The sequence below is a fragment of the Rousettus aegyptiacus genome, unplaced genomic scaffold, assembly GCF_014176215.1.
Source record: "Rousettus aegyptiacus isolate mRouAeg1 unplaced genomic scaffold, mRouAeg1.p scaffold_m13_p_14, whole genome shotgun sequence".
Lineage (NCBI taxonomy): Eukaryota > Metazoa > Chordata > Mammalia > Chiroptera > Pteropodidae > Rousettus > Rousettus aegyptiacus.
The window spans coordinates 11,378,059-11,393,518 of record NW_023416289.1 but is presented as its reverse complement, the minus strand read 5'-3'; the positions used below and the strand labels follow the sequence as shown (position 1 = coordinate 11,393,518).

The window sequence follows — 15,460 nt, the reverse complement described above, 5'->3', positions numbered from 1 at the left end:
TGCGTGTGTGTGTGTGTGTGTGTGTGTGTGTGTGTGTGTCCCCAAGACAGTCTATGAGACAGCCTACAAGGAAAAAGAAAACAAAGGAAAGTGTGACACGAGAAAGAAATAAGTGGAAGAAGGCGTGAGCGTAGGGGGCGGGGGCCGGGCGCTGGAGAGGCGCAGAGGATGGATGCCGGAACGCAGGCAGAGCGGGCTGAGAGGGAGGGAGGCCGCACATGTGTGAGAGAGAGACAATGATGTCAGCATTTCCTTCTGGGTTGGTCACGTGGCCCTTGCCAGGTAAACAGACTGGAAATAGACTCCATAAAGGCAGCGCCTGCTGGGGGAGGGTGGGAGGCGCTGGCGCTTCACCCTTTCCTCTCCCTGCGTCCTGAACGAGCCGACTTGCATGTTTGCGGCAAGGGGGTCTCCGAGTGGAATCGCAGTTTTACGAGCCCAGGAATATGACTCAGGGAGGGAAAGCTATTTGCTTTTATAATTAGCTCAAGGAGTTTGGAGACATTTTGATTTTAAAAAAGAATGGAAGTCAGAATGAATGTAAATCTAACCTCATATGCTGTGAGTGTCCGGGGTGCCGGACGGCTTATCCTCATTGGTTTCCTGGCCAAGGTGGTCAGATGGGGTCTAGATTAAGGATGAATTGGAAGGCTGCAGTTTAGAATGAAAGGGTCGGATGCTGTGATTATCAATATTGCAGGGGGGCGGGGGATGCTAACAGACTCAAGGAGAATGTATTAAAGGAGTTTGATACAGCTCAGTATGTGACCATGATGCCACAGGGAGGAACTGAGACCTCATGAAAGAGATTAGGCGAAGAAAAGACAAGCTCCTATGACTTTCAAGCAGAGTTTTTTTTCCAGAATGATATAAAACAATCCCCAGCCAAAACATGGCAGGGGCTCAAGGCATTTTAGAATGGCAAAGTCATGTCTGGAAACTATCTGATAACCAAGTGGATGGAACAGGTAATCCTTACACCTGGAAAGCTCCAGAGTCCAAATGGTAGGAGGTGGGGGCAAGTATGTAGCTCTCTCTTCAAATTCCAGGAAATAGAGCCTTCGCATCTATGATGAAATAGCTTATTTAGGTCATTCTTTGAATAATTTTGGATTGAAAGGATCTACTTTATTTTGGTCATAATTTTCTATGTCCTTGTGGAAATTTGGCCAAAGCCTGTAGGAGGGACAGTGACTGACTGTCTTAGTTTTTCAGAGTTTATGGGGGTCCTGGGATGCAGTTTTAAATCTAGGACAGTCCTGGGCAAATTGGGAGCAGTTGGTCACTGTTGTGAGAGGCCCAGTCTAGACAGAAATAACAAGATAATTCACCCCCTACCCTGCTCCACTCATAAAACAAAACATTTTCATTCTAGTTTATTTCTCTCTCCTTATTTCTTTCCCTCAACTTTCCTCCATCCATTTATAGCAGGGACCACTGCGAGACCAATTTGAGTATATGTAACTCTATATATGGACTTAGAGCTGGCAGAACACAGCTAAGTTGAACAGTGGGCTTTATTTGCACCTGGGGTAAAAGGAGGGGATAAAAAGCTGTACATCTTTGCAGCTTCTCCCCCATTTTCCCTTATTCGGTGGAGAGAGGGCGAGTCCATCAATGTCACAAGTATACTTTCAGCCCGTGGGTTGAAAAATAGATATTTGATACCCTTCTCCGTTAACAAAATACGTCACTCTGACAAGACTCCCAGCCCGGAGTTATTTTTGCAGCATTATGTAATTGGATTGCCTGGTCAGGAGTACTTCCTTAACAAGGCTTTCAGCAACACTTTCGTGTGGGCCTGGCCAGTCCTGACCAGTTACACACACTGGCTTCAGTCCCAGTCAACCCAGCTAAACACAAGGAAGAGGCATCAGATCCCATCACTGACCTGACCACTTTATCCCCCTGCTGCAGGGCCCCCAAAGGAGCACTTCAGGGCCTGGTGGCACATGCGGAGGCCAGAGTCAGTGGAAGACTCTCCCGCAGCCAAATTTCAATATAGATGAAGCAAGCGTATTTCTTCAGAGGGGTCCACAGGCCTGCTGCCCCACATACCCTTCCCCGCCCCCACGACCAGGAGACCCAAAGTCCCGCCGTTTGGATGTTGCTGCCCTCTCCCCAGTTTTCTGGATTTCCTCATATTTGTTCATGAGTAATTGGTCACCTGATCATCCCTTCCTGTTAGCCTTGCTGACTCACAGAAGTTAGGAACTTGTCTGAGCTTCAGACAATAAGAAAATTTACAAAGGAAAACAAAAAGCCTGCTATGAACTTCCCCTGGTATAGCCAGCACAGGTCTGCGAGTCTAGGAGTACACTGGGCAATTCTTTCAGGGGTGGTGGTATGTTGCTGTCAACTTGGGGAATCGTTGTATTTCATTGTCATTTCTGTGTTTTGGCCATTAGAGAACATCCACCATGACTTTCAGTGGTGTGTCTCCTAGCTCTGAATTGATCGGAATCCCTATCAAAACCAGAGTGCGCTTCCCCAGAATATTTTTCTTTCCATTCCCTCAGCCCGTCTGTACTGTATATCTCTTTTTATTTTCCCTTGTGTCCTTGGTTCTCCTGACCTTGACCCCAGACAGACAGTGTAATAGAAATAGCTTTAAAGACAGATGGACCTGGGTTCGAATTCAAGCTGAGCCACTTAATAGCTGTGTGATCTTAATCTCCCGGTCTGACATAAGACTAGTAATACCAGTTTCCCAAGGCCACTGGGAGAATTAAATGCAACTACATGTAAATTACATGCAGATGTCAGGGAACTAACACATAGTAGGTGCTCAGCAATTGTTGGGCCTTCAGGAAGGAAGGGAGGGAGGAAGAGAAAAGGGTCATTTTGCCAGACTCCTAAGAGCTAACACCTATCCCCTTTACTGTATCGCAGATCTCCTGCAGGAATGCCCTTTTTTTAAGGGTGCTGAATTGAATCTCATCATCATTGGGGGAGAGAGGGAGGGGTCAAGAGAGAGCAGGAAAAGGTGTTCTTGGTCCCAGGCTCCCAGCACAGAGTCCCTGGGACAGAGTCCCCCGTGGCTGTTTCTTTTTTGTTTCTTTCCTACCTGAAAATCTGGCTCCTACCTGCCCCCTTATAGTCAGGTTTCCCCTGCAGACCCCTCCATGCCAGGCACCAAGTTGAATGTATTTGTTCTGATTTTGCCTGCACCAAATTGCAGGGGCCACCAAGTACCCAGAGCAAAGGAACAAGGGATGAGTGTAGTTTCTCCCCAGGTGTCCAATTTTGTGAGCCTTGAATCTGTTGCAAAGGAGGGTTCACTCCAACTCCACAGCAGGAGCAAGCAGGAACCCACAGGTCAGGGATTCCAAAGGCAAACCGAGATGCAGACAGCCACAGGCAAAATAATGGAGGCGGCAAGGAAGGAGAGGTTCCTTGGAGGGCGGGGTGGAGGTGGGTGGAGCCAGCAACCCTCGACACCTCACCCTGAAATGAACAAACGTCAAAAAGCCCGTTAAGTTGGCTGTACCTGGAAGGGGACAGGGCGGGGTGGGGGAGAGCCTGTGGCAGCGCGCACCACCGTTCCAGTTGGCAGGAAGCCCTTCCCCGCAGACTGTAGGTTTAACCTTTAGCATTCAAGTGTCGGGGCTTAAGTGTCGTTATGAGCAATTCTTCCTGCTACAGCGTTCCCAGACTGCGGGAAGAGGGGTCGGCACAAATCCGCCTGCTTTCCTTTCCCTTCCCAGACAAAATGAGACAGAGGGCGACGTGCAGCACCAAACACCCGGACACAGGCACTGGTCGCGTCCGGCCCTCGCTAACCTTACACATCCACTCCCACCTCCATGGCCAGCCCATCCTCTGGCTGGCTTCATGGCGAGCAGGGCCCCAGGGTTTTCTCCACTCCCAGCTCTCCGCGGGCTGCAGGGTGCAGAACAGCCTCCTCAGGCCTCAACAAGGAGCGGCTGCCTTGGAACCCTGCCTTGTGTCCTCCTGCATTTGGGTTCAGGACCCCCAGCTGTCCCCTACAGTCGACCCTGTGTCCCCCACCTTGGTGCCCTGCAGGACGGGGTTGGAGCACCTGTGTTCCAAAAGAAACTGGCCAGCCCGGTGAGGGCGGTGGAGAGAGGGAATCGAACCACTAGCCGCCGAGCTGGAGAGTGGGCAGTGAGCCGAAGGCCGACCCAGGGCCTGGGCAGCTTGGGCCACCCGCACAAGGTGCGTCCGCCGCTGTGCCCAACCCTTCCCAGGTGGCTGCTGGGGCCAGGCCCCCAGCCTGGTGGTTTTTCTGCGGGACGTCCCGCGGGGGCTCGGTAGGTGATGGAATTGGTCCGCGGGGGGCCGTTTTCCCACCCCAGGGAGGGACGTTGGGGCCATGCTGTGCGCGCACCTGTGAGGGGCGCCCGGGTCCCAGCGCCACAGTTCTACGCCGGCTTAGCTTCCCCAGCCGGCCTCGCTAGGGCCCTGAGCGCTCCGGCTTCCTCTCCAGAGCCCCGAGCCGGTGGAAGGATAAAGGTTTCCGCGAACTGGGACTGGGTGTGCCAGGCATTAGGGATGCGCGCCTGTCTCAGTGAACTGGGGTCAGTGTCTCAGGAAACTGTTGGGATCTCTAAGGTTATGGATCTCGGGGAGGAGGGAACAGAGCCTCCTCTCTCAAACGCCCAGCCCTGGGGGCAGGAGAGCAGCCAAGAAAAGGACGCGCCCTCTGCCTCCGCAGGGAAACTGGCGTCGGACGTCCCTGCTGCCCCGCTGAGTCCTGGAATTAAACTAGGAGCCTGGCGCGCCCACAGGGGGCCACTGCCCTACCCTCTCCCCTGGCTCAGTCTGCGTCCATAGGACACGCGGCGGGGCGCCCAGCTAACGGGAGCCCCAGACTGTGGGTCCCGGGCCTGGCGAACACCGGATCCTGGGAGTCCGCGGGGCCGCCCCCCGCCCTCCACCCTCCTGCCTTAACCAAACACTGGCCCCAAATTTCATGCCATCCGCGTACAGGAAAGATCTGATTCGCCTTTTTCGCCATTTCTAAGAATGAGAAACAAACGAATTAGAAAATTTTTGCTTTGGGAAAATATCTGTCCGATGTTGTTTGGTGCTTAAATTGTCCTTGGAATTTTTTTTCAGCTTCATCTGGAAAAGAAAAAGAAAGTTGATGCACACCCCAAACCTTGTTTCTCTTTAAACCGTCCCCTTAGACGTGCAGTCGGTTACTGCAGATATTTTCTGGGGCGAAGAGAGTGAAAGGGAATGGGAGGGAGGATGAGGACTGGGAATCTCTCATTTTAAATCCCATTACCGGCTTTGAGGACAGCACAAAAAAATCAGGAAAAGATCGTTCGTCCCCCACTGATTTCCTTCACTTCAAAGATTTCCCTCGTCCCTTATATCAGAAATATTATGGCGCTAGGTATTTCTCAAGGAAAAAAAAATGCACATGTTCCTTCAGAATATGTACACTGTATAGGTCCCTTTTTACATTTCTCAGCAAAAAAAAAAAAAAAAAAAAAAAAGGAGAGGGGAGGTGGTGGGTGGGTAAGGCACTCAATTCCCTGGCTATTAAACAAGCCATGCCTGCAAGAAATGCAGGCATCCGAGGATTGCTCAGCCGCGCATCCCTCCATTAGCACACACCGGTGTGGCTGTGTGTCAACAATGCACGTGCTACCGTGGGTACCCACCTACTCACCACGCCAGCCCTAGCTGGGTCTGTGCAAATGGGCTCAGTTGCCCGCTTGCAGTCCTGCTCCCAAGCCTGTGCTTCTCAAGGATCCCTTTTTCTGCCTCAGGGCGGCAAGTTGGGAACCTCAATCACCCCACCAAATCCTGCCCTTGGAAATCCCTAAAGTGAGGTAGCCCAACCCAGGGTCTCTCGCCCTCGAGTTGTTCACTTTGTTGCATTGAAATGAGGGTATTTCCTTCCCTTCTTCACCTGCTTCAGGCTTTAGGTGTCCTGCAAACTTCTGGTACCAGGTCACCAAAAGGGAAGCCAGCGCTTGCTGGTGGTGCGGGCAGAGCGGAACCCAGAAGAGCCACCAGCTCCGAGGCGCCTCCTGCCCCAAGGTTGGATTTCAGATTTCCATTGCAAAGGAGCTAAGGAAACTGGGAATCTGACTCAAACTCTGGAACCGACTAATTGCCCTGCATTTTCACAATGCACCATGTATTCGAAATGAAGGGCAGGCTTTATCGCTTGGAACTCTTTCAAGGACCCGGGCACTCCAAGTTTGGGGCTAATTCTTTAAAGGTTTTACTTCTGAGAAATAGGGGTGGGGGGAGAATGAAAGAATGAAACGTACCCACAATCCACGTACTGAGATGGCACTCAAGAGTAGGTTGTGGTCTCTTTTGAATCGGGAGTTCAAAAGGGAAAAAAAAAAAAAAAAAAGGCTTGTTCCCTCCCCCTTGCCCCAGGGATGAAACCTCTCTAGATTCGAGCGGCCAATTTGGTTTGATTTCCGCGGTTTGGAGCCTCTGGTGGGGTTAGGGGGCGGCAGGGCTCTGAAGACAAACCTCAGCTGCCTTCTGGACCAGCTGGTCCGCCCTTGGCCCTGGAAGCAGAAGCTGAAATCGGGGGGATTCGCCCTCACTCTGGAAGCTGGAGGGAGCGTCTGGGGAGCGCATCGCCGAGCCTCCCCGGCAGTGCCCTACGCGCCCTGCGTGTGGACCTCCTCCGTCGCTCCTCTGCCTGTCTACTCTCAGCACCCCCCACCTGCCTCCTGTCCCCCAGGGACCGAGATCCCCTTTCTCTGTGTCATTTTGAGCCAGTTCTTTTCCCATCCCAAACTCTTTTTCCTTGGAGTAACTTTCCCAAAGAACTGTCGTCGTCCTAAAGTCCAACCTTGTGGGGATGAACGTGGGAAGCTCTTTCTCAGTTGAAGCCCTTTTTGCAGACGCCGTGCGCGCGCCCCTACAGTCCACCAAAGCATCACCTGGGCACTGAGCCCCACAACCTGGTGCGCCCGCCCGGCAGCGCAGTGCAAAGCAAAAGGGGGCTTAAGACGCTTTGCTCTTTTCCAGGGAAACGCCTCAGAAACAAATCTGAATTTGGTTTTTGGTTATCTTTCAGGCGTGAAAAATATTTTGACAAAAGTATTCTCCAGGCTGCCTAAATTGGGGGGTGGGGAGTTTTTGACCAAAAATGTGAGCACAAAGCAAGAAGCTGCATGTAATGGACACCACTGTGTACATCCACTCATAGCTGTGAGGAGTGGGACTGGAGTCTAATGGGCTGGTGCCAACATCCACATTCCCCCATCCTGCCGAGGGCACCCATGTTTTCTGCAAAAGGGGAGCAATTTTTACCCGCCCCAGCTGCTCACCCTCTGGCGCATTAAGAGCGAACTTTCTGATTTAGTGGTTAAGGCTCGGGGGCGCAGTGGTTTAACAGTAGGACAGAGCTAGGGATGGAGCAATTCAGACACTCAGAATAACCTCACCCGCACCCCTAGGAGAAAGGGGAACTGTTCCATTTGTCTGGGGGTCAGGAGGTGGACTCGGGGGGTGGGGGGAGGGAACGGATGGATGAAGTGCCAAGTGCCGCGCCTGGCTGCCTCTCCCTCCTGTTTCTCCCTCCCTACCTCATCTTCTGCTATTTCCAGAGGCAGGAGAAAGGTGATCTCGGACTTGACCCCTAAATCACAGCTGCTGGTGGCTGCACCTCGCTTGGGGATGAGTGCAGCCTCTTCCCTGGGCTCGGGCAGCTTAACCCTTTCGTGCCCGCGCGCTCGTGGGCCGGTGGCAGCGGCGCCTCTGACCCCCGCACAGCGAGCAGCCCGCCTCCTCGGCGCGGCACCTTGGATCCCACGAGGAGACCACAAAAGGGCTAGACTGCGGGGCGCTGCGAGCCTGGGGCATGGGCAGGGCGGCCCGGAGCGCTGCCAGGGAGCCCAAGGAAGAGCCGGAGTTAGCGGAACGAAGAGGGATGTTTGGATCGTGTTAACTAGCCAGACAGATGCACTTCGGCATGTCTGCATTTATGGAATCCATATGTTGTCGTGGCAAATGAAAGGACAGAAACACGTACATACAATAGACTTAGAATAACAATACACATTCAAAAAGGAACCTGCACATTCATCACCCTGCAACTCTTCCCTTAGATCCAGCTCTAGAGTTGCACCGGGAGAGGCGTCCTTTCAACCTCCCCTGCCTCCACACGGGGCTTTCTTGTTCTTCCTTCTTTTTTTTTTTTTTTTTTTTTTTTGGTGAGTGTGTGTTGTATCCCCCAACCCCCCAGCAGAAGAAACCCAGGGCCCAGAAGCCAGGCTCTTTGGAAGTAAGATCCCCTAAGATCCTCTTCACCTCTCTTTCCCCTTAAGACTAGCCCATCGCACCTTGGACCAAATAACAGCTGATCACAGTGCAACCTCAGATTCTGAAAATCGCAGGGGAGCAGATTCCTACTCAAATTTACCATCCACATCTTCATCATTAAACCAACACTTCTATGTTATATTGAAAAAGAAAAAAAAGTAACTTCAAACAGATTTGGAAACAAAAACCCCCAGCGAGAGAGCACACACATAGCTCTGCATAGTACCTTCATTTATGTACACCTTGTATATTTGTGTGCACATATATATTCACACACAGAGAGATGCAAAGACATCTAAAGTCATTCACATGTATATTTATGTACCCATTTATACATATATCTTTGTGTTTATATATGTATATATCCATTCCTTGAGCAAGAGGCAGAGAAATATACACATCAATGCAATATTTAGCCTACATTCCACTTTCTTTCTCTACTGTAAATATCTTCAAAACAGACTGATCTAAAATTTTCTGCCCTCTTGCCAGCTAAATGAAGGATTTAGGTTCTGAATTTCTTGGTTCCTTTTCTCATTTTGTACATAAAATAATCCATATAGATGCTGGATTATCGCCTAAGCATAATTCAATCATAGAAGCTTGGTATCTCTCCTCCTTATAACGAATTCACTCAGTAAAATTAGCATAAGTATTTACCAGATTAAGCTGACATTTTCCTATATTGCTACACGAAATACATTTATATCCAGAATTTCCCCCAAATAGCCTAGACCAGTGTAGATACTGACTTTCTCCGCGCCGTTCTGTACAATAAGAAACAAGCTACAAGTTTGCTTCTAGTACTATTTACATTTTTAAAGTAAATTAAATACATAGCATTTAAGTGAGTTTTCAAGATCTACAAGGAGAAATTCAATTCTGCTACATCTTAAAAAAAAATAAACTAACAGATTTATGCAGATTCGTGAAGACAGATAAATAGGAAGCAAATATACTCCTGAGGGTCTGAACAATTTTCCTTACCTGATGTATTATGGAAAAATTCAGATTTATCAGTCTTCCTTCAGTCAGCTACATTTTACACTGACCTGCACTTTGGACTGAAAGGGAAAAAAAAAAAAGATTAACTGTTGCCAATGAAAATTTTAAAATAATAATCAGAAACCGGACAAACTGAAGGTAAAAATATACAATGGCTGCAATAAAGATAAATATTTATTTAATCAAAGTAGAAGTTGTGTTTGGACTGTAGGAATGTTTCATCCTTCCCTTAAAAAAAAAAAAATCAAGAAAGAAAAAAGCCAGAGTCTTTGCAGGCTCCTGGAGAGTTCCCATTGTGCAGGGCTATCGAGAGCCCAGAATGGCATTAACCTCACAAAAGACACATTGTGCAGGGGACAAAAAAAAGCCCCTTCTTCTACAATAACTTTTAGCTTTTTTATTTTTAGAAAATGACAAAGGTTTTGCAAGCACTGACTGGTGAAACCTGTAGCAAGCCAGGCTGGACTTGGCTTTATTGATCAACTGTCCCGCATGGAAAAGCAGCCAGGAAAAGTTTGAATGGCAATCCAGATTTGGCTCATAGAGAGGAAACCCCTGATTTTTCTAAATGTATTTTCTTTTTCTTTTTTTCTTCTAAATAAAACAGCATTATTCCCAGAGTGAATTCAGAAGGATTAGATGAGGTAACTGCAAAATCCTAAACCGGTTCTCTCCCCCTGGTCTTGACTAAGAAGCTGCTCGCTCTTAAGAACACTGGAAAATCTCTCAAAATGAAGAATTCCTTTTTAATCAAAGAGATTTCCCGATTAATCTCCAAATTCCTTCTAAAATAAATAATCCATCTAGGCTAGGGCAAAAATATTTTTTCTAAGAAAAATAAGTTTTCGTGCGTGCTGTCTACCTGATGTTATAGGGTGTACTCATAATGCCTTCAAAAACATAAATGTTATTTTTACCTTTGTTTGCAGATCACTTAAAGTGCAAATTGCATTTTATTTTATTCCAGACATTGTAATCTCAATGGTACTAGTTCATATTTAGAACTTACATAAATACATACTTGTCATTTAAAAAAATCTATTGCTGTAGGAGTGACGCTAAAGCTTGGATTCGAAGGGGGGGTGGGAAAGAGAGATGGGGGGTGGGGGTGGAGAAAGAGGTTGAGAGAGAGACAGAGAGAGAGAGAGAGACTCTTGTTCTTTCTGCGTTTGTTTGCTTGCTTTTTGGAGGTACCATACACCCGCCTAAGTGATGGCTTTGATGTACTGGGAATCGGTACAGTAGCAGGGTCCCTGGCTGCTGTCTTTGATTCCAGGGATCTCCTTTGGGCTCTGGTGGGATGTACTGCTCCTAGTCTTTATCTGAAATCCATCCTCTCATTTCAAGCCCTTTGGCTTCGAGATTCTGCTCCAAACTCTTGGAGGTAGCTGCAAGACATTTTTTTTTTTTTTTTTGGCATTAGGGAAGGGGTATGTAATTTCCCCCCTTTCTCCACTCTAGACCTTTCCTCACTATTTAAATATATTGGCTCTCTTTCTTACGAATTCAGTCTGAAATTATTTTTCACTGCCTTTATTACATCCCTGCTTTTGATGGCAAAATAGCTTCCTGCGTTTTGAAAACATCTGCTTTCCAGGTTTTACACAAGAAAATTGACTTTACTTTTCTCTTAAGTCCAGAAAGGTAGAAAGTTGGACTTGTTTCCAAGTGCAACTTTTCCTTTTCTTGTGTTTCCTTAAGTTACCCCCTTTCAGTTCTGATTCACTTTCCCCTTTTATTTCTTCTAATCATCACTCCCCTCTTCCCCTCTTTCTAAAGATCCAGAAATTGATTGTCTTATATTAGAAGACAAAATTAACATATTACAAATATATTGTCTAGTCTATGGTACGTGTTAAAGTTTCTCCATATTTTATTTGTCCTCCGATTTGAGAGGTAATTTTCCTCCTTTAAAAAAAAAATCTCAGATTTGCAATTTAAAGTGACCTCTATTTTAAGTCTCTGCTGCTTCTCTGCTCTTTCACTTAAATCTTTGCTTTAAGCTGTCCCACTCCATTATTGCCCCCCTTGCTCCTCTCTTCTTTGAAGATACTCTCTTCCTATTTAATTTAAACATTGCATTTGCCAAAAAAAAAAAAAAAGAAAGAAAAGAAAGAAAAAGGAAAGGAAAAGGAAAAAAAATAAGAAAGAAAAATAAGAAAAATCTTTAAAAAAATCTTAGTCAGGTTCCTATTGTTGCTTCTCTGCATTTCACTTCTCGGCGTGTGTGTGTGTGTGTGTGTGTGTGTGTGAGAGAGAGAGTGTGTGAGTGTGTGAGTGTGTGTGTGTGGTGTGTTTTTAATACATGCATAAACTTTTGGTGCCTCTCTCCCTCTTCCTGGGCTCTTCTCCCATCCTCTCTTCCTGCTCTCCTCGCCCTGCTCATCACTTTCCCCTGGTTTTTTTTTTTTTTTTCCTCCCTTCCTCCCCTCTGCCTCCCTCCACCTCCCCCTTTTCTTTTTTGCTGAATCTTATTGATCCAGAAGGTGGCTAATTAGCCCTTCCCGTCGTGCCTGGGTAATGAAGCACATGCGCACTGAATTAATCACAGCCATTTTTTGCAGGAAACTAATTAGCAGAATAAAGATCCAAAGACTTTTTTTTCTTTTCACTCATCAGCTCCCACTTCCAGCGCGTCCCCTCCGACCGCTGCAGCCGCCGCCGCCGCCGCCTCCTCCTCCTCCTCCCGGCCGCAGCCGCCGCCGCCGCCGCCTGCTTTGCATCCCAATTACAGCCTAGAGCCGCTGCCGCCGCCGCCGCCGCTTCTCCTCCGTGGCCCCTGCCCGCTCCGGGGGCTGTAAACTCCCCGCCAACCATGCTGCTCGGCGGCAGCGGCGGCGGCGGCTCCGGCTCCCCGGCTGCGGCCGCCTCCCGCCCCGGGCTCCGCCGAGCGCGCTCCAGCTCCGCCGCCGCCGCCGCCGCCGCCAGCAGCGCGTCCAACGCCGCCGCCGACCCCCGCCAGCCGCCGCTGCTGCCTTGATGGGCTCCGCGGCCCGAGCGCCTCTTTTCGGGATTAAAAGCGCCGCCAGCTCCCGCCGCCGCCGCCGCCGCTGCCAGCAGCGCCGCTGCAGCCGCCGCCGCCGGAGAAGCAACCGCGTAAGTGGCAACTTTTCCCTCTTTTTTTTTTTTTTTTTTTTTTCCCGCCGCTGCTGCCTGCTCCTCCTCCTCCCGCCGCCACCGCCCGGACGCGGGGCTCCTCGGGGCGCCCGGGCTGCTTTGCATGGGGCTCGTCCTGCCCCCTCCCGGCTCCCGCGCCCGGCCGCCGCCGCCGCCCGCGCTCCCCGCGCCCGCGCCCTGCTCGCTCGCTGCGTCCCGCTCGCCTTCCCCCTGCGCCAAACTTTCTCTTTCTCTTCTTCTTCCTCCTCCTCCCGCCGCCGCCGCCGCCGCGGAACCCGGGCCGCCCCCTCCTCCCCGGCCCCCGCGCCGCTGCCGCGGGCCGCCCGCGACCCCCGGGAGGGCGGAGGCGCCCGGGGCGAGGCCCGCGCGGCGAGTTTGGAGGCGCCGCGGGGCAGGGCCGGCCAGGGCGCGGGCCGAGGGCGCGAGGGCGGCCGGGGTCCGGCCGAGACAAAGGCGGCGGCCGGCGGGGGGGTCCGCGGGGCTGAGCGCCGCCGCCCCCGGCCCCCAACTTTGCCCCACCCCGAGAGGTGCTGGGGCCCCGGGCTGAGCCGCCGCGCGGGGCGCGCACCCGGCCCGGAGCAGCGGCCACGGCCGCCGCCGCCACCACCGCTGGCCGGCCGGGCGCCTTCCGTGCCAGGGCTTGAGTTGCCGGGGACGCGGCCGCCGGGCCGGAGCCCCGGGGTCCGAGAAGGGGCGAGGGGGCGACACGGCCGCCAGACCCTCTACCTGCTGGCTCTCCGCCCTGTCCCACTGGCAGCGCCGTGAACGCCCAGAGGGGGCTCTGCCCTGGACACTAGGGGCTCCCGGGGGCTCGGGGCTGTGCCGGCGGCCAGGACGAGACCTAGCCCGGCCAGCCGAGGCTCCTTGGCCAGCTGTGTTGAGAGACATCAGAATCTTCCTTCCTTTCTTCTTTCCTTCCTTTCTTTTATTTCTTTCTTTTTCTTCTTTTTTTGTTTCTTTGCTCACGCGAATCTGGACTTGTTTACGTTCCGTTCCCCACGCTTACTCCTCGTCTCGCTCCCCTCTTTTCCACGTATTTCTCCATTAGATGCAAAAACCATATTCCTGAATTTTACGTTATGCATTTTCATGTACATCTTTTTGCATATCTTTTGGAGAGTAGATCTAAGTGTATTTCATTGAGTATATTTAAATTGTGTATGGACTCAGTACTCTTAGGCTTTTTGTGGAGCCATTAAATTTTAAAAATACGTTTTACTTTGCAAATTAGTCTGTTGCTCAGAATCTAACTTTCGAAAATGTTGTGCATTTCTTTTGACTGTGACAGATTCTTTGATTACAAGTGCTTTCAAAAATCACCCACTCTTAACTTTTCCCCCTTGTTGCTTTGAAGTAGGGTAAATATGACAATTTTTATTGGTCTCAATTATTGAAACTTGATCTAAGGATTATATGGAAGAAAGAGACTGATTGCCTTTTTTCTGGCCTCCAGTTCTGCTGACTTTTAGAAGGGGGGTTTGTTAAGTACCTTTGAAGAGTATGACATACGGTGATCGCTTGGCTGTAATGCAAATTACAGAACATAAATTCACTTTGGAATTAAAAAAAAAAGACTCGAGTTCTTTCAGTGGGGACACTTGAGGATTTATTATGTTTTTTAAAAAATTACTTTTTTTCTCCCTACTTTGGGAGAATGGCTAGTTACAGACCAACTTATTTTGAGGTCTTCGGAGAGAGGCTTGGGAACTGGGAGAGGGGAGAAGATTGATCACAATCTGCATAATCAATAGGGCAGCGTGCCGCAATCGTGTACCTACATTAACTGTAAATTTCTACAGTATCTACAGCGTGGGTGCTCCAGTGCCTTGCTTGGCTTCTTAGAACGGATTTAGAGTCTGTAGTAGCAGAATTTACCGCTCAGCCCTCCAGAACAATATAGGAGAAGTCCACTCTGAAAAGTGGCTCATTTTAAAACTTTATTTTACTGTACGCTTTTTTTTTTTTTTGGCAAATCTGTTTACATGTGGGGGTATGAGGTACTGAATCCCCAAAGTGTAGGTATTCTGTAGTCAAAAGAAATGGAAAGTATGGGGGGGGGCAGTTAGAGGATGGGAATTTGCTTATTGAATTACCACTTCCGGGGCTCTCTTCTTATAATGTTAGATATCTTTAACTGCTGTGAGTAATTAAGAGATATGAACATGAGAGAGTAATACACCAGAGATTGAAGCAATGTCAAAAGTAAGGATTGCTGTGTGTATGTATGAGGGAGAGAGAGAGAGAATAAGAATGGATACAGATACTTATACTCAGGCTTGAAAGCTTGGTGGTAGGTGAATCCATATTTGGAGATGATTTTGAAATAGTCTAGCAAATGGTGCACGAACAGGATTTTGTAAAAAGTGTACACGGAGTCAGTTTTGAAAGGATTGCGGTTTGGGGAGATGAGGTGTGGGCAGGAAAACCCACTCTAGGCCAGCAGCCTTCCTCTGTCTGTGTGTCTGCTCCCTTCCCCCTCCCCGAGTTTTAGTTTTTAATTACTTAATGCTAAAACGCACAAGGCTTATATAAATATTTGCAAACGCTCTTTCCTATTGATTTCTCTGAATAAACTGCTCTGCTCAGGTCCAGAGAGGAGGCAACTCAGATCTGTGGACTTTTTAAACATACAAAGTCTCTGGAGGAGTGTTCGTCTGTGCATGCATGTGTTTATGGGTAGAATAGTAGACAAGAAGATTTGGGGGGGCCCACAATGAGAGTTCAGGCTCCAGGTAGTGTTTGCAGAGAAAGCTGGGCTGGAGCTGGCCCCATGGCCTGGAAGTCCTGATGCGTGTGTATTTGTGTGTGTGTGTGTGTGTGTGTGTGTGTGTGTGTGTGATGTAGGTGTCTACACTGGGGGAGTCTGAATGCACATGCACTTACAACCCCCCCCCCCGCCCCCGTACTACATTAAATATGGAGTTTTCCAGGACTCAGTGACTGCCTTCTCCTCAGGGTCACATTGAGTTCGAATCTGACCCAAGGTGCAGGAATCCTGCGATGGAGAAATAAAAGAATATACAGAATTGGGGTCAGGTCAGCTGCTCAGAGGCCAAAACCCCTACAG

The 15,460-nt window shown here is 49.5% G+C and overlaps 1 long non-coding RNA gene across 1 annotated transcript; it reads right to left on the bottom strand.

The window, feature by feature from the left end:
• Positions 1–1,227: 1,227 nt before the first annotated feature.
• LOC118611426 lies at positions 1,228–12,092 on the bottom strand. Its single transcript, XR_004954393.1, has 2 exons — positions 9,259–12,092; positions 1,228–3,447 (listed from the first exon to the last, which is right to left on the bottom strand). It is a non-coding gene; the product is annotated as an uncharacterized LOC118611426 (long non-coding RNA).
• Positions 12,093–15,460: the final 3,368 nt, after the last annotated feature.